The sequence below is a fragment of the Rhea americana genome, unplaced genomic scaffold, assembly GCF_003343005.1.
Source record: "Rhea americana isolate MKP2758 unplaced genomic scaffold, rheAme1 scaffold_15, whole genome shotgun sequence".
In the NCBI taxonomy this organism is placed as follows: domain Eukaryota; kingdom Metazoa; phylum Chordata; class Aves; order Rheiformes; family Rheidae; genus Rhea; species Rhea americana.
The window spans coordinates 8,836,639-8,856,594 of NW_028185594.1; positions in this window are offsets into that span (position 1 = coordinate 8,836,639).

The window sequence follows — 19,956 nt, forward strand, 5'->3', positions numbered from 1 at the left end:
CAAGTTCCAAAGGACTGCAAAATTACATTGCCTTCAAAGATGAACTCTCTTCTAGCATTTAGTACCAGGATTCCCTGAGGCTTTGCCCAAAACTGATGCTGCCAGTGCCAGGAAATGTTAGGCACTAACCCTGCACCATGCATTCCTTGCTGAGCTACTGCACTAGGGTGGTTCAGGACAGTCAAAGAAGCCCTGAAATGTAAGCTCACCAAGAAAGACTTTATGTATTTGAGGGGGTTTTATGCTAGACTTCAGACAGAATTTGCATGACAACATGAACAGGAACTTGGAGTAGCCTCCTACAAAGACATATGTCCTACACTCTCCCCTTTCTACGACTTTCATTTGAAGCCTACTTCACAATCAAAAATTTTTTCATGTGTTCTTTCATCCTCTTGCTAAACTAATGTGACCATACCAAGAGTAAGAGAAAACAGCCTTCAGCAGCCCACAGAAATGCTACAGAGAACTTGTAAGACAGGAGAAACTTGATTCCAATTAAAATTGTGAAGTGAATTAAAGGATGTAGAATGCAGTTGCACAAAATCACAGATATAGTAGGGGTTGGAAGAGACCATCTGGTCCAACACCCTTTGCTCAAGCAGAGTCAGCCAGAGCAGGTTGCCCAGGACCACATTCAGTTGGGTTTCAAATATCTCCAAGGATGGAGACTCCAGAACCTCTCTAGGCACCCTGTGCCAGTGTTCAATCACCCTCACAGTAAAGAAGTGTTTTGTGCTTTCAAGTGGAATTCCCTGTGTTTCAGTTTGTGCCCCTTGCCTCTCATTCTGTCACTGGGCACCACCGAGAAGAGTCTGGTCCTGTCTTTGTTACACTCTTCCTTCAGATATTTATATGCATGAATAAGATCTCCTGCAGCCTTCTCTTCTCCAATCTGAATAACCTCTCCTCATAGGAGAGAGTCTCCCATCCCTTAATCATCTTTGTGACTCTATTTTACCTGAAAGGGAATTTGGCTGAACAGAGGAGTCAGTCCACTCACACACACACACACACACACGCACACTTTCTTGGGAAAAGCATCACAGGAACTCTGACAGCAACTGTGGGAGCCACTGGCAACCAGGCTCAAAAATAGCTGAACCCAAAACCTCTAGGTTTCCTCTTTTTAACTTAATGGAGTAGGGGAGCAGGCTAAATAATTGTTTTACAGCAAATACCCTGGCTATGCATGCCTATGCATGAGATTAAACAGTAAAGAAACCCTATTAATTATTTCCTCTTGTGGTTTCCTCTAGTTCTTTTTTAAAGAAAAGAGGAGCCATTTTCTCATGCCAGCAGGTGGGGAGGTTAGGAAGCACATCCTGGCCACAGCACATTGTGGCAGAGACAGAGAGCACACTGGTTTCCTTACAGCTGCTTTGCTCCATTACTTGCTAACCATGTTTTGGAACATGGCCCTGCTGGGCATCTTTAGCCCAAGCTCTGTCACTGCCACCAAGTGTAAGACAGGTGCCCCTCTGACTAGGGCTCTGACTCTTGATCAGCTCTTGACTGGAGTCTGCCAGAGGCATGGTGTAACAGAGAAAGCTCAGACTGTCCTTCTTGCCATGCAGATGAAGCCCTATGTGATAAAACACTGGCCCTCCTCCCCACATGCTAGACAACATGCAGGCTGCTTACAGGATAATGAGATTTGCATGCCACCCAGAAGCTGATGGTGGTGGGAGGCAAGGCTGATGCCAGCCTACACTGAAAATACACATACTGTCAATGCTTGGTGCTGCTGGTGGAGGGCAAAGGAAATGCCAGTGAAACTGGCAGCTGAGGTTAATTCCTGCTTAGAGATATACACCTGGTCAGATTCTGCAGTGAAAGAAGCACCCTGGCTATCCACTTACTTGAGCCCCATAGCATTTCTCTCCTTCATAAGGAAGCCACTTCACTAATGCAGCTGTGAGCACAGCCTCTAGATCAGTTTGGCCCATGCTCATAATATGCCCAGCTCTAGAGCATGACTTTAAAGCAAAGCAAACTAGTGAAAATGCCAGCTCCTCTTCCCAAATATCTGCAATTTACCAACAAAGTCCATGGCAGCACAAGAAAGACAAAATGAGTGTTTCCCACATGTTGCCTCTGGCAATGCTGATGGTATGTGTGATGCCTTGGGAGACCCTGTAAAGAGGTGCTGCTGATCCCTACTACTTATGYTGTCAGGAGACAGTGAGTGCAGCTGTACCATATTTTGGCAATGGAGAGTATGATGTTGCTTATGTCTTGCTGTGCTGCTGCTGGCCTTGGGGCACTCTTCTGGCACATCTAAGAGGCATACCTCACTGTTCATGGGGATGAGTTCCCATGTGCTGAGATGGACTTTTGCTGATACAGTGTCTCAGTACTGATGGGCAGCAAATACTTTGTACCACTATCCTGTGATACTGCAACCCTTCTTACTGCAATATCAGCACTGTAGACATTTGACAGGGGCTTTGACAGGAAGCATTTTTCCCAGCATGCACAGAAAGGAGGTTAGTCTGCTGACCATCGTGCTGCTGTTTAACAAGTACACATTGTTATGCATCAGTGTGGTGGCACATCCAACCTGTGTGTGAAGAGAGTTGCCATGCCATGGTCCACTGAGTAATTCTTGCTTGGACAAAAACTACTGTCATGTGAGCTGAGCTAATAGGCAAAAAGCTGAAGGATGTGCTTAGAAAATTACAGCCTGCATGCCAAACACAGCAAATACTTCCTGCATGCATTTCCTACTGCTCAGGCCTCTTGCCTAAAGCTGAAATGTCCCCATGCCAAAGACATTGACCCACAGAGGGTAACTTCTATCTCAGCATGAAAGATGAGAAGCAAAAGCCAATTAGAGAAGTTTTTCCCTTACTGAGAGCTCTCTGGAACATCATCCCCACACACACATCCTCATTTCCCATGGCCACTGTCAGCTTGAGTACTTTCATCTACCACAAGATAAATGGAGGAGGAATGTAAAAATGAATAAACTAATAATAATAATAATAATAATAATAATAATAATAATAAACAGTTGAAGAGAAACTCCTTGCCAAGGTTTGCAAGTCAAGGAAACTGGATTATTTAAGTTCAGCATCCTATTTAAGAACACAATATTTATTTCTATAATCAAATCCATGGAAATCGTCACAGCAGAACATTATTGAGTCAAACAACAAAGTAAGAACCGAGAAAAGGAAAAGGTGTGCACACAACACACAGTAAAAGCTCATGCTTCAAGTCATCAGCAGAATACAGCCTATTCCCAAGAAGATCAAAGGMGGAGCCCCTCCTTTTTGCTCCCTTCCCCTTTACAATGAATGAAAAAAGTAGTTCAGATGGTGTCCCATCTCTGCCTAAAGCTCTGACAGAGCCTGTCCAGTGGAAGCAAGGTACAGGCCAAACTGGACATTTTCTCCTCCATCTCTTCAGTTTTCATGATACCTGCAAAAAGGCAGACAACTGACCTGTGGGAATTTGCTTTGTGTTCCAACATATTTTCACAGTCTTGACTTGTTGCATATTAAGTCTCTACTTCTCCCAACAGGTCAATCTGAGGTATCAGAAAGCCTAGTTGTTTCTGAAACTTTTCACCTGCTGATAATGTCAGCTTAGCTTTATTTTTAAAAGATCATGGAGAATAATGGAGCAAAAGGGATGGCTTTTTTGGACTCTCCAGTTCCAAAAAGTTCAGTCATATTCAATGTCCATCCAAAGTGCCAGCACAAGACTCTCTCATTGCAAACTCCTAAACCAGGGAGACCCCCAGGTGCAGCAGAACAGACTAGTAGTTCCAGCAACATGAACAAGGCATGTTCTAGGGAACACTGAAGTTTGACTGCAGCATGTTTGGCGATTAAAGGGTCAAAAGCCTTGGAGTTTCCCACAACACTTGTCCAAGGCAAGGCTCTGAGACCATGTGTGACCACAGGCTGGTTCAGTCAATCAGAGAGCTGAGCAGTTGTTGTGACAGCACAGACACTCCCCTCCTCTCTTCCCCAATATGTCACTTAAAATAGATGGCAGACCCTCAGGGTGCATCCTGCATAAGGATGGCAGACATCTGTGCTGCCTCAAGGTCCACGGAAGTGCCAGATGACATGGTAATAGAGTTGGAATAGGATCTAGATGGAGCAATCTCACTGACAGGCCAATGCTTCTGCTTCCTACAGCCAGCAGTGAGATATCTGCACACTGATCACAGGGCAGTCTGCAGAAAGGGGCAGTATCTCTCCTGTGTTCAAAGATGCTATGTGAAAGTCAGGAAGGTCACTATTAAAGCTGAAATTGTCCTTAACTCACCCCACACCTGTCTCAAACTCATCCACCACAACAGCACATTTTCATGGCATTTATTCTATTCTGTTTTGTGCTGTAATCAGCAAGTCCCAGGAAAGATGCAGTGCTCTCTATTCCAGGCATGGCATCATGACAGAAATGAATGGACTCAGAATACACTAAGCATTTCCTGTAGAGTATCTGGAAGCCTTGGTTTTCTGGACAAATGACTCTGTGAAAGGTGTAATTACTCATGATTCCTTTGAAGAGACCATCAGATATGTTAAAGACCTAACATAGTTTCTATTCTATGGTATAGAGGTTTCACCCCTCTGTTCCCTGTATTTCCAACATATGCATGTGAAAACATTTAATAAGCCCTGAAAAGGCCCAGTAGTGTGCTGCAGTAAAGAAATGTAGCCTTCATTTCTACTTTTTGTCTTCCTGCAGTATCTTTTTGCTTAAACAGTGGGCTTCTCAGTGACCTGGACACACACATGCACAGGCGCACATTCTCTTTCCCTCTTCTCTCATCTCTGTATAAATATAGAAACCTCGTCTGTTTTCTAAACGCTATTCTGCTGCTGCTTTCTCTGCCTCCACCTCCCAAAACACTTTGGTGAATACCTGCTGCTTTGTTTCTGCTGTAGATTTTTTCACTAACAATTGTACAGGCTGCAATAAGCCCTAGATTTAACATAGTCCCCTATGCCTGCAGCCCCAGCATAGAACTGTATGGCTCTGGCTTAATGTTTCAGCCACTCAGCAAAATTTGGTTCACAAATAGGAAGGGAGCTTGGATTTTGCTGCTATCAGCAGCATTGACATGGCTCAAAGCATGATACAGTTCAGCTGTGAATGGCAATGTGAATTTTTAGAGGGATTTGAGGTGTTGAGCAATCCCCTTATAAAGAGAGGGAGATGTCAGGAACTTCGCCATTCCTAGGAAGCTGCCCTCTGCTCATCTAAGACTTTAACATGGCTAGACTATCGARTCCATGGCTGATGTTTTCAGAATCTCATGGCATTTTAAGAGCTGGCAATGAGGACTGCTATAGAGATACAAGTAGGGCAGGGAACCCAGAAGCCCCTGCAATCCTTGACCCATCCCTCCATCATGCCCCCAGTGATGCTGCACCTTCCCAGACTGGCACACAGTGGGTACATTTATGAAGAACCTTGACATACTTAGACAATAAAACCAAATTAGCATAATTCAGACTAAACTTCTAATTTTAGCACTCTCTAAAGCTGCTTTCCTTTGAGCTTAGCTCTAACTTACAGTTCCTCAGCTGCAGCACACTACAGCCAGCTTCCTATAGTGAATAAACAGCCCCGTGAACCATCAAACATAGCATTTTCGTAAGGGTCACAGTCCTTTGCCTTGCCTTCTCCTAGGGGTACACTCTGCAAGCCAGATGGGTCTCATTTCATGGACACAGCAAGTGTCCTGTTTGGCAGCACCTTCGCTGTTACCCACAGTACAGTGAGGGACTGAGCGCTGAGGATGGGGCATAGACTGAAAGAACTTGCTCATGAATCAGATTTCTGAATGCTGCAAGGTTTCAAAYATTTCCCACCCCATTCCAACAACCTGGTATCTGGTGGGTTCACCAAGTGCATACTAGACTTCATTATTACCTGAATAATTTAACAGCCTGCAAAGCACCGGTGCAGACTGACACCAGCTTCCTTTCAGTGCCTCCTCCCTTCAGCAGTCAGGGTCTGCTCTGACCTGATGTCCCTCGCATCCAGATGCCTATACTCTGTTCAGGTTTTAGCCATCAGCCAGCCCCCTCCCATCATTGGCACTGCATTTTCCTCCTGCCTAGAAATGTCAGGAAAGAACAAAGGCACACAGTCTAAAATGCACTGCCAGCTAGTCATGGACAAGCAGTTCTTCACTTACAACTGACTTTAGCATTTGTGGACAATCGGTTACTGGGAAAGGAACAGACTTCCTAAGGCAAATGTGAGCCATTATACTTGAGCTCACATTATCTGAGAGACTAGGCTCTTTGGGCACTTCATCCTGCAAAGGGCAAGTGAAAGAAGAAGGTGGTAAACACAACAGAGGAACTTGCCACTATTCAAACGTGCTGTTTTCCTAATGCAGCAGTTTGAGAGAGGTCTTGGTCTGTGCCCATTACAACATCCCATGCTCAGCCACGAGCCTCTGTAACCTCTCCACTGCAAATAAGCATTGAGAGCAGTCTGATTTCTGCACTGTTGTTTCCCTTCCTGCACACAAATATGCCACATGCTGTCCTCTGCCATTCCTCCTCCTTACTTAATGCAATCACTGGAAAGAAAACACAAATTCTGGGAGCACAGATGCTCCCRTTATAAGCAGTGCACACTGTATTGAAGCCTAATGGAAATTGCTAGAGGGTGATTGCAAGCAACAGTGGCTGAAATCAGACAAAGGATTTAGTCCAAGGTGAGTTTGACTCCTCTTCCTGCTAATACCGTACTGAAAGAGGGAGGAGGGAGATGGAGTGAGAACCTGGGTGGGGTGAGAGAAAAGTGTCCCTTTATAGGCCTCAGTCTGCAACAGAGTACAATAAAGCAGAGCACTGATGCTATCTTTAATCCTGTCAGCATTTTCATTTGTGAAGGACTCCAGTGGCAGGTCAGATAAACAGCGTTAGAGGAAGTCATCGTCACACAAAGAATTTCTCAGCCCAGCCTGAAACACAGACTACATATTTATTAAGCTTCTTCAGGTCAGAGGTCTGAATCTCCCAACAGTGCAGCCAGCTAACGTCATCTCCCCAAATCCTGATGAGACTTACTTCCCCAACAACCTTGGCAGAGCTTGGGGGGGTCACAGTCGGCTTGTATTCACACAAAACAGTTCTTCATTGGCATGCTGCGCAGACAGAGGCAGGGTGCAAATCCTCAGCAGCTGCTCCATCACTCAGAGCACTGCAGCACCTGTAAAGGAGCTCATGCATTGCCTCATTTGCTTCCTTGAGTCTCAAAGGCTTTGGCTGTTCTGATATCCTATGTCCCTGCCACTGTACTGTAGCATTATGCTGCAGGCAGCAGTTACCATTTTCTCTGCAAAGAAGTGCTTCAGAGAGAGAGTACTGGAGTACCCAGTCCTGACTGCAAAGAGCTGCTGCAGACAGCAGGGAGGCTGGCTTGGATGTCTTCTGTCCTAACAGTCTAACCTGGTGCCTATCTCATGTGGTCCTGAATGTGCTTTCTTCAATGCTGTCCCACCCCACCAGCTGGTTAAYGTCCATGGGAAGGTGCCTGCAAAACCACCATTCTTGCTCTGCAGCTGCTGCTGCCTCAAGTGAGATGGCATACATGCACTTCAACACCTCTTTTCCCTGCTCAGCTTCTCTTCTCTGCTGCTTCTCAGTGTGGTGTCAGCTAATAGGACTACTGACCCCAGTGGGCCTCCCGCAGTGTCTCACTTCCCTGTTCTTCCCAAGCTGGTGAGGACTCCAGGCTCTTATCCCGTGCTCTTCCCTGCAGAGACAGCCTTCAGAGAGAGGGTGGTAATGATAAAATGACAGATGAGGGATTAGAGGTGGTATACCGAAGCTTCCAGCATCCCATTGCAAAAAAGTGTGGACGCAGCCAGAAGCGAATTCAAGATCCAAGTACTGGGCTGCAAGACCAGCCAGGAAAATCTCTTGGCTTCAGCAAGAGATTGCATTGCTTCAGCATCCGCAATGCTGTCTACTTCACCCTGGTGCCAAACCAAAGCTGGGCAAGAGGAATTTTGGCTGATGGAGATGACGGAATTTGCCACTGCAGCTGTTGCTCTAGAAGCAGGCAGAGAAGGTGAAGCAGCTCTGTGCTTGAGACTCTGCAGGTGGCACAGTCCTTTCTCTTGCTGACAATCTGCAGCTTGCAGGTGAGACACCAACACAGTTCCCAGCAGCCAATGCAGCCCTGGATGATGGATAGCCATCTTACATCTTTGGCAGGACCTACTGCCACTGAATGTGAGAATCCAGGTAGCCCAGTCCAGCAACTGCATCAGGCCAGACACCCATGGGAGAAGTGCACAATTGTTCTCAGAAGCCCAGGCTCATCTTGGTGATGTTCTAAGCTCTCTGCAGCCCAGGTCTGCTGAAATCTTTTGCTCTCTTTCTGTCCATCACTCTTCTGTGCAGCCTCTCTAAACCTAGTGTAAGCTGAAGGCTGCTGCTTGACAATGGCCCTTGGAAAGAATGGTAGGCAAGCACAGAGAATAGCCATAGCGACCTCTCCTTGGCAGCACTCCAGCAGGCATTTCTCACTGCAGTTTCTCATGTGCTTATTGCATAATTCTGACAGGGGTGTCTGGATTTTACATGTCAGGGATCCTAAGCTTGGTCTCAGGTTTCACATTGATACTACTCATCAGCAAATAGCAGATGAGTAAACTCTTCAGCTTATAATACCCCAAGCACAAGTGTGGTCACCCTATGTGACCATTGGTAGTCCCACATTTAAGGAAGCATCATTGCTCCTCTGTCTGATTGAACTTGTGGCTGTTGTACGAAACCCTGTTTGACTTGTTCTCTTTCCTACACTTCTCTACTTCCCGAAGGAAGCAAAATTTCTTTTATGCGAAAGAATGATCACCCTCAATACCACCTCTATCTCCTCAGAAGCTGCCCATCCAGGATCTAGCCTCTATCCCAACTCACCTCACACACCTCAGATTGGAGTTTCTTCTGAAAGCTGATGCCAATCTGTTATGTTCACAGTTATTCCTTGCATATATTCTCTATTCATGCTGAAGAATAGTCAGGGGGGTGAGCCCATCTGCTGTCGCTAACTGCTCTGTTTGCTTCTTCCCATCATTTCATCCTAGCTGGTGGAAGAACTTTCTCCTACAGAATTTCTGCCAAACAGAAAAGCCTCTCTCTATCTCTCCTCTTCTCCATCTATTTTAAACTCTCTCTGACAATTTCTTGTCTCCCTTATCTGAAGCATCCCCCCCCCAGCCTGTCCTGCTGAGACGTATTTCATTTTGTAATAGTTGAACACAAAAACATTTCCTGCTACAGCCTGTAAAAGAAGCACTGCACCAAGCATAGGTGCCAGCCTATACTGTAGAGAGTCATGAGTCCTCAGACTGGTTTGTATTCTGTTTCCAAGAAACGGACAACTACAAACAAGGGAAAGAGTTTTACGTAGATAATTTTTTATTAGGAATCATTTCTTTTAGTGTTTAAGACTCTACTGTGTCAGGTGCTGTACAAATCCATAGAAAGCGACTGTCTTACTCTTAGACACTTGCAAGCCAAACAAGGCAGACAGGAGGGGAAAGGTAAAAGAAGGGGTTTGTTCTTCATCACTCAAAAAGCAGTGGTAAACTCAGACATCAGCGCATGTGCTGTGCTCCTTTTTACGCTACGCTACCATGTCCAAGCAAAACTTCCCTGAACATACTGGAAGGATGTATAACATCTTCCACACTAACAGCTTATCATTTAAACACTGATAGCAAATGCCATTGAAATTGTCAGCTTCTGAGCTTTCGGTTAGTTAGTTTCTTAATATAGCAGCCAGAGTTATACTGCACACGGATAGCATGCACACTCTCCTGTGCACTTGAGGTGTCCTTCGGAGATTACTGGCACTGTCACTCATACTGAAGTGTTATTAGTCTTAACTGCAGCATGAGGTTAACACCTCTTGGGGTCTTTTCCTAGCAACTCATTTGGGGAGCTCCCCTATTGCTTCCAGGGCTCTTTGGCAGGGATTCAGTCTATTTTCTGACTTTAACATATAACCACAACAAGAAACTACATACAACTGGATAAGAACTGAGCAGCACTGTACTGACATACGGCATTCACAGACGGGCTCACAGCTGTGCCAAAACACCACATTCTCACAGGGTGCTGTGCTGCCCCCACTAATCCTGCAGAAGGCATGGCTGTATCTTTTAAATGCTCTCTGTGACTACTGCGGGAAGGCTTTCTGCCTCTGAAGTGACCACCACTCAACTACAGTGAAGGGAGAGGTGTTCTTTACCAACAGCATCACCCAGAACCACACAAAATGACAGCTGGATCCAAAAACGAGATACTGATACAGCCAGTCACCACTTGCTTCACTGTCAGCACAGCTGGCTACGTCAGTGATTTCACATGCAGCACAGCAGCTGTAACTGAGGGGTTGTGGACTGGCCATCTAAATAAAAAACCTAGAGATTAGGAGCTAGGAGCCATCCTAGATGGTGCTAGGCAAGTTCTGTAATAGCACCATTTCATGGACATTATTTAATTCATACTCTCCTTTGCTCATGGGCTACTCTGTCTTCCCTGTCTGCCCATAGTGCATCCTAAAAAGCTACCAACACTTTATGCTAGACACTTTATGCTAGAAGTTCAGCAGTTCTGCTAAATGTAGTAATGGAACAGGCAACACTGAAACCTGGCTCACCAGGGCCATCCTCAGTCCCAGGCAAACTCCAACCAAAGTGCAGAGCCCACAGATTCGGATCACTCTTAGGAAGTGCCTGGCTGTTGAACTGACTGCTTGTCCCCATGGCATTTGTGTGGCTGGGCTGCACAATGAGCAGAGGTGAGTAACCGAGTACGATTCCTTATATCTCTGACACGGTCCCTGTCAAATCATACGTTAGCTCTCATCATCCAAGTTACAAAAGTGGAGACAGGGAATACTGGAGCAGTGGCAAGGGTGCATACAAGGGCTGTCACCGTGCTGAGGAGAAAAATGAGAGGGACATGACAGGAGAATGGAAGGATAAGGTCATTAGGTGCTTGTTCCATTTTTTCAAAACAAAAGCCAAGTAATCACCATGGAAACTAAAAAGCAACAAACATAATCTTGGTTCAAGGAGAAAGTTTTGGGGCAACAAAGAATAGAGTAACAGAACTCACTCCCTCCAGATATAACAGGAAACAAGAGATTGCAGGATTCAACCCTCAACTGATAATCTGGGCAGTTCACGGGGCRCATACAACCACACCAAAATGGCTGGAAATGCTAAAGGATACAAAGCTCTCATGCCCCAAGGCATAACGATAGCTTACATGGGATGAGAAGAAACTTGTTCTGGGGACACTATCTCCTTCCTTTAGCTTTGGCTCATGCTAGCACCTCCTTGGATCACAGGTTACTTCTCTACTATTAACACAAATTGCATTGCAGTGGTGCATGGTGGGATCAGGCATAAATTGAGGCACTGACATGCTGGACTGTGCAAATGTAGAGCAAAAAAAAAACAGTTTCTGCACCAAGAGCCTATATCTATATCTGTATACAAAGCAAGGGACAGTAGTCAGGCACAGGTGGAGAAAGAGAAGGACCTTGTGATACAGCAGTGGTTTTATTTCATTGCAGGGGCCAGTGCAGGAGCCTTTTGAAACAGAGGCCTTTTGCACAGACATTACATGCTGTTAGAGTCCAATGCAGATTCACCAGACATCCATACTAACACAAATGAAACCCCCACAGCTGCTGCAGCAAAAAAGAACAAGAAATTCAAATACATTCAGGTAGCCACCAGCCTGATGCCAACAAGGAGACTTCCAGGATAAACTGCTGTCACCAGAGACACTCAGGCTTTGAGATAAGGAGAGAGAGCTGGACCTAATTCTTAACATCAGACCCCTTTTACAGCTCTCTGGTAACATAAGAGGCTACCTGCTTTGTCAGCATGGAGCAAAAGAGTCCCTATGGGGACAAGCCTTGGGCCTGTGCGCAGCAAGCAGCTATCACTGAGGAAGGTAGCATCTGACATGATAGCATCATGATAGCTGAAAGACCCATAGCCAAGGCCCTAGCTGCTGTCTGCAGATTTCACTTCCGTCCTGAATGCTTCCACTGACTTCCCAAAAGGTCACTGCTCTCTGCAGAGATATAGCCATCCTGGGCTGCCCTGGTCAAATGGTCTGGCATGAAGTCACACAGAAAACACCCTTACACCTAGCTTTGGTCCTAAGAGGAATAGGCAGGTAAACAGAGATTCTACATCTCCTGACTGTAATCACTGAGCTAAGAGGTAGGCAAGCTTCCCTTGCCAGAGCATGGTCCTGCGAATTGCCACTCTGGAAGGAGTAATTAAAGATCAACCTCTCCTCAGTGTGCTAGAGCCCTGCAGAGTTCTCCAAGGAGACCTTTCTCATTGCTCTTCATGCTGCAAAAATCCCCAACAGTACACTATATAAAAGGCTTGCTCATGGCTATGAAGTCCATCGCATCCAGGGAACCAGACTCCTTTGGGTTCATTAGCAGTGTTTCTCCAGCTTCCTTTCTTGTGTCACAGAGCATCTTAGTAGGAAGTACAACTCAGGTCCCTCAYAAGGAACTACCAATAGGGTGCCCTCTCTAGTACCTTCCATCTGAGGAACTCCAGTCACTTTACAGGCATCTTTGGATCTCCCAGCTCTTCACCAAGACACACTTGTGGACTTGTGTGTCCAGCTGGGGCAAAGAGGGGAAGAGGGTGATTTTTTTTTCAAAGTCATGCAAAGCAAGCCTTTATAGAAAAAGAGATGAAATCTAAAAATTCCAGTGTTCAGCATTGGCCCTTGGCAAGAGCGCACTGGCCAGACAGCCTGAACCAGCAGTTGTCCAGCAGTGTGGTAGGAAAAATAAAAGCCTGAGGACTGGTTAGCAGTGCTTTTCATCTCAGCAGGGCACTTGGCAGGGCTGTCCAGGAGCAGCTATTGACAGGCTCTGAGCAGCAGAGTGCTGCTGTAAGGCTCTTGCTTGCAGGGGGACACATGGAAGTATCCAAGTCTTTCGTTAAACACAGAACAGGAGCCCACCTAAGGCATGCCTGTACTGCAACCTCCTCTCATATACACTCTGGATTTCCCTTGGTTTTACTTCTCTCCTCACTGCCTCTCTGCACTGGAGTAGCACGTATGTTCCCAGACCTGGGATGAGAAAAGCATTCTGTTCAAGAGGTCTCCTATGAGCAGCAAAGCTCTCCTAGCTCCACRCCTGCTCCTGCAGGGAGCTGACAAGCAAACAGGCAGTGACTTTTCAGAAAGGAGCTGCTACTTGGAGCAGCTGGGGGACCCAAGGCTCCAGCATGTTCATGTTATCAGAGGGRAGAGACACTTCTTCTTGCTCCCGATCCCCTGCTCACCTGCTGCCAGCAAGTAACATGTCTTTGCTGACAGGGAACACCTATGTCCCACTAAAACACATCTTTCCCTGAGCAGTGGCACAGCTCACAGTACCCTGCATAAAACTGCTCTTTCTACTTTAGTGGCCTGCTTTCACTTTACCCTGGTTTCAGGGTCCTGGAAGAGCTCAATCAAGGCAGGGGGTGGTCATTAAAAAACACTGCTTCACTAGAGAAAGGAGTGCAGTTCTCCTGCTCTTCCACTCTTCAAACTGAGTGGCTCTGCGAAGTTGCATGACACTAGAAGCCAGAAATTTTACCTTGGAGACCAAATCTGTTACTGGTAGATTATTAAAGACTTGGATCTGGGCTGAGTGAGACTCCTGAGCTGCCTTGATGAATGAACCCTTTGCTTCCTCTCTTCCTTCATCCTCCTTCTAAGCTGTCATCCCCTCTCTAAGCTGTCAGGGCAAAGAGCAGATTGCTGCCCCTGAAAGTTGTCCTCTGCTTGGCAGACTGAAACACATAGATCTGTACAGGGAACTACCCCCCCCCCCCCAGCTAGCCAAACTGCACCCACTACCATAAGCACAGGACTGTGGATATAAGGCTGCCATCCCCAGTGCCACTTACCTTTTTCTTCCGGTCCCGAGAGCGGTTCCTGCGCTTGCGATTGGATTCTTCCTTCTCCTTCTGCTCCTGCAAAGCCTGAGCCTCAATATCTTTGATTTTCTTCAGCTGTTTAGCTGCTTGAGCCATGGCTGGTCAGGCTACAGTTCTCTCCAAAGCTCACACCGGCACTCTCCACACTGCACCCTCCAATTCCTGGCCAAGAAAGTCCCTTCCTCTAGCTCAAATACTACCTACCCAGATGAGTGCAAAACCAGCAATGAGAGGAAGATGGAGAGTAGACTACAAGCCCCAAAGGGCAGCTGATGTTTTGAGCTAATTGCTAGATGGAGTCCAGGACACCTCTATAAAACATTAATAATCCTAAATCCAGCTGTTCCAGAGGTTCTGTGCACCATTGCAGAAGCCCTTGACTGCACTGACACATCATGTAGAATCCTTCTTGCGGGACAGGGCATCTGGCTGGTGCTGTGCTCTCTCCTTCACTCTCTCCTGCAGTACAAGAAGAGATGCAGCCAGTCAGCCACAGGAGGAAAAATAACTCTCAGCAATTAATGCATGATGACAATAAAGAAGCAGTAAAAGAGAAAGCTGATGCATTTCATCTTGACTTCTGAGCTCCCTGTAGCAATGCATTATGAGCAGTAACCTGCATGTAGTCAGTCGGTGGCTTTACCACTGCAGTGCTGCTGAGGCAGGCACATATTCCAGTCTCTCCCATTCTCTCCCTCTCAGTCACACTCTGTGCAGCAGCCGCATCACCCGCTTGTTTGCTGGCTTATGATTGCAGCTCCTTTCAAGGGGAGTAATAGGGAATCGCCGCACACTGTCAGGAGGCGGGCAGCATCTCTGCTCAGAAAACAGCCAATACTGCAAAGGATGTGCCAAGTACTGGAGTAAAGTGCAGCTTAACAGCATCCTTCCCTCATTGCATCCCTCCACTGAGTGAGCAGTGAGAGGAGGGGAGGGATCTTTGCTGTGAATGGGAGCCAGAAACCAGGATCTCAGACTGTTCTTTGACTACACAGCACCAGAAAAGTAAACTGGGGCCACCAGCTTTTGCCCACCTTTGCACCACCAGAACTCAATACCTGTTCGAGAACCCCTGGCCAGCACTCCTGGGGGTCAGTGACCCCTTCTGCACATACATCCATACATTTCGCCTGCAGCTGCCTCTCCAAAGCACAGACAATTTACATGTTGGAAGCCAGTAAGTTGAGCCTGGAGGTGTAACTTAGATTCCACCACACAGCCTCAGTGTGGGGTGATCAGGATAAAACTGAGGCAGATTCTGGTCATGATGATAATAGGACCTGGCAGAATGTGCTGTGCTGTTCAGACACTTCCAAGCAGCCCCACCTCTATCAGCTCACTTCCTGTTCTCAGGAAAAACCTCCCCCCATGTGCGAACTCATGGCATGGCCAGAACCCCAGGAGCATCACCATTCACCTGCTCAGCTAGAAGCCCTGCATATGCTGCAATTTTCTGGCAGAGCCCACCTTATTCTGAACAGAAAGGGTCCCTTTTGCTGCCAAAACATAGACAAGCAGGGATTAATAGCTCTTTCTCAGCAAATATTCACAGTCACTCTTAGGTCATTCAGACTGACAGGAGCTTGGGAGATGACGATTTAACTGCATGGAAAATATAGGTCACTTTTTTTTTTTGTCCAAGAGGCTTGCCTGAGTAAATTTTCCAGCCTAATTTCCTGCATCTTTTCCTCTCTAAGGTTCCTCTGCTTCTCTTGCTCCATCCACAGACCAAGGATGATGCTAAAAACAGAAAAATAGATCTCCCTATAACTTTTATAGAGTGTGATGGGTGAGCATATATAGAAGGCTTGTGGGGTCCTATAAGGAATGAAGAAAAGGATATCATTAAACTGCACAGAGTTTTTCCAAGGACAGCTTTAGTTCTATGATGTACTGTACCCCTATGAATAAATAATACAATCAAGCAAAATCTTGTGAATGTTCTTGCAAAAAATATTACAAAAATTAATAAAAGTGAAAAGTTCCACAGATAAGAGATGCCAGGTGCACAGCTGCACCAGACATACTAATCCTGCATCTTCCACATGAGCGCTTTGCAGGCTGAATGAGGAAGGAACCAAAGAGAGAAAAAGAAAGGGCGGGGGGTGTCTGTGATCAACAGCAGGCATATGGCAGGAAATTAATTGGTACAAGTAACCATAACATGTTGTGAGTTCCTTACTTATGTGTGTTGGACTTTGTGTCCTAAACTAGCTCTCTGCTAGCTTGGAATTCTTTCCCTGAAATTGCCTAATTTTTCCAAATAGAGAATTCAGAAATGAAACTAAGTTCTGCTACATACAGTTCCCACCACATGTCCACAGTTCCGACCACATGTCCTCACTAGCATTTGAGTCCTGCTCATCCTTCTGTGCTAAAGGACTATCCACCTTGAACTCCAGGCATGGCCAACAGGGCTGCGGTGAGGCACCTCTGGGATATAACATGTCATCCCTAACATGAGTCCTGCCTTCCTGGTTCCATGACTTGAGCTGGATCAGACTTCACAAACCCAGCCCTGTTATGTAGCAGGATCTGCATGCTTGGATGTAAGGGGCAGCTGGTGCTATATAGCCCAGGCTTTGGCATAAGCAGTCTTTATTTCCTGATGTTAAGAATGCATCTGTTATAAATGCGGCTAAACTGGCAGACAGTGGCAGTACACAGAGTCTTTGCCTGTACATGCAGGTAGGACATTGCCTCCTAATATTGCACCTCCTGTGACAAACAGATCCCACCTCTTCACTCCTTATAAGCAGAACAGAGAGAGTTTAGTCTCACAGAAGGAACAAGAACATTTTCATGAGCTTATCAATTTTGAATTCAAGCTCCTGTCTTAACACATTAGATGAGGTCAGAGGGCAGGTGTGGCACTGTGATTTTGCTCTCTCTCCCAGCCTTAGTGTGAGTTGGGCATTTTTTCATACATTTTTCAAAAGCCCTTGATTTTGAAACTGAGAGAACATGAGGAAGTTTTTTTAAAAAATGGCATTAAGCCCTTAATGATTGCAGAGAAAAGTTGCAAAGCATGGGATGAATAGAATCAATAGGCTTGGGAGCCACAAAGTAAAGAGCTATCGGGGCCAATTCCAAAACCCTGATCTAAAACAAAACAGGCAAATTTGGGTGGCTTGAGTCAGATTTCTAGTATCCAAAGTTGGCAATACTGGCTCTGTAGCATGGAGGACAGACCTGCATGGTGTCTGTTGTGCTAGCGTCTTACCACAGAATGAATCTCATGTCTTGAAGAGAATCTTTACAAGAACCTGGAACAACTTCCCAAAGCTGGTAAGTGAGACTACTGCACATCTTCCCAGCTGAATGGGGAAGGTGCTTCTCTCCCTTTCGCTCCACTCAAGTTAAGAAACATTGTTCTCCTCCTTTCCCTTCCCCTGCACATTGACTTTATTCTATGCTTCTGGCAAAGATGTTTAAGGGCCCGTATGTACAGCCTCTAGAGCTAGAGCTGGCATAATATATTTCCCAAGCCTGATCTAGAGATCTCCCGACACTTCCACAACTCTGACCCACTGCAAACAGTACTCATACACAGGTTTGGTGTCAGAAGACAGCAGAAAACCACTGAGAAATGTCTGGATATGAGAGTGACTAGCCATGGCTGCAGGAGGAAGATGCTGATTGAAGAGGCTTCTGTAGACGAAAAAGGGGAACCAATTAATCCTGTATTGATTCAGTTCCTCAGAGCATTCAGAGATTGGGTCTGGAAATGTTTCTGCAATAGCTGTGACTGCTTCCTATGACCAGTTTAAAACAAGAAGGGGAGTGAGCATGGAACTGCTGCAGCCACTGCTGTCCATGCCACTAGGAAAAGGCACAGGAGCCATAGCAGTTTGCTGAACTCTCCCTCACCCCAGCCCTGTCTACACAACAGGCCCTGGCGCTGGCTCTGAGCACAACCTGCTCCTACAGTCACTGAATGGCCAGATGTTAGTAATACCACCACATGGAGACTTATGGCCTGGTTGTCCTCTGTCCTMTGTCCTCTAATTCACATTTTACATTACCTGTCCCCATAAAATCAAAGCAGCAGCCTGGAAGTTTGCATTGACTGCAGAGCAATTCCACAATGCAGTACTGCAGGAGCAGAAAGTCACCTTAGCTCATTTCAGCTGACAATTGGTTACAAGTATCACTTTGAGCCTTAGCACTAACAGCAGGGCAAGAATCACCCACAACTCAATACAGCACAAACCTGTTGTTTGTGCAGCAGTGGAGACATCATGCTTAGCAGCTGCTGCATAAACCCTGGCATTAGTACAAGGATGTAAATCATCCTGCAACCTGAGGTTGACAGCAAGCACAGTTATAGCACATAGCACAACACAGCTGCAGCAAAAGTCCTGACACTGGGGTATAAGAGCAAATGTCCTGGCATGCACCCTATGTGGCAGTGCAAGTCCTGACACTAGTGCTCATGAGTGTGCTTTTGTTATTGGGCTGGAAGCACAAACTGAGGGTCTCATGCTTCAGCAAGGAGAGGTGGACTCTGGAGACTCAGCAGGGGTAATGGCTCAAATGGCTGATGTCAGAATGATGAAACTCAAGATTCCTCTCTACAGTGCTTGTCCTAGGTTTTTCTTTAACTGGCAAATAGCCAGGGAATGGTGAACAACATGGTGAGGCAGCCAGTCTGTGCATACTCACAGCCTCTCCTGGGGCTGTCTCATTTTGCGTACTCATCATACCATTGCAGCTGCAGAGCTCACTACCTGGCTCTGGGGAGATACCTCCCAGCTGCTAAAAGGGAAAATTCCTAAGTTTCTCTGGGAATGAGGAGCAGGAAGGACAGCTACTGCCACCAACTCTGGGAAGCATGTGAGGTAAAGGCCAGCCTTGCTCCATACCTGCTAGCAACACTGGACAATGAAGGCAGTGGGATAGAGAAGAGGCTGGCTAAGGCAGGACTCTTCTGGTGACAAAGGAAAGACTGCGCAGAAGAGCTAAGAAACATCACCAYGACAAATTTGTTGAGAACAAGAGTCTCTTGGAAAGCTTTTTATTTTGTCCCTACTGCTTTAAAACTTCTATGACAGCTGCTGGCTTTTGCACCAGGCATTATCTTCTTTCTCTTTCTGCACAATTAGAAACCTGTGAATGAGAACATCCAAGATCTCGGTTGTCTGCTTTTCTTTTCCTCCTCCAGGAAGCTTTATGCAGTGTTTCCAGGCTCTGAACAAAGGCCCAGAAAATGCATCATGAAAGAACAGGGGCATTTAATCAGCTTGAAGGGTGGAATTCTAAACACTGCCTAAGAGAGAAATTATTATTAATAAGCTTAGTAGGAGTCTGGAGAACCCTGATATGTACGTACAAGCCTGGAGTGACCATAAAGATGACATTTTTCAGAGAAAGTATAAGCCTCATTAACATAGGTGAATATAGCTGCTAACATAAAGGGGGCCTCAACCGATGTGCAGGCTATTGCACAAATAAAAAGACCTCCTTCTCTGGACTGCCTGCCACAAAGCAGAGGAGAGAAGTATCTAGCAAGACTCCAGACAGTCCCAGGTTCATACTGTATCTAAATCAGAGGGAGTATTGATCTATTCCCCTTTAGGTACACTTTATAAGACACCCACTATATCACCTAATGTCCCCAGAAAAGGAGGAGCAGATCAGTCACTCTCGTCAGTGCAGCTGAGATGGAGCCCCATGCTTTCCCAAGGCCAGAAATGTTTCCCTGTTCAAATGTCTTTTCCTTATCAACTTAGCCAGGGTAATATTGCATTCTTCAGAATCCTGACTATAGTGCAGTGGTCCACAGCTGTGTGCATGCTGTGGGAGCCTCCAAACAGATGCTTCCCATGACATCAGTATTCTTTCCTTATACACCTTGTTCCTACTCTGACAGGCTGCTTCTCCTCACTGAGGGGTGCATGGTATTTGTGCGGAAGGCTCCTGAGGCCAGCAGTCACACTTCCTAACAGATCAAAGTACATGGCTCACATCTG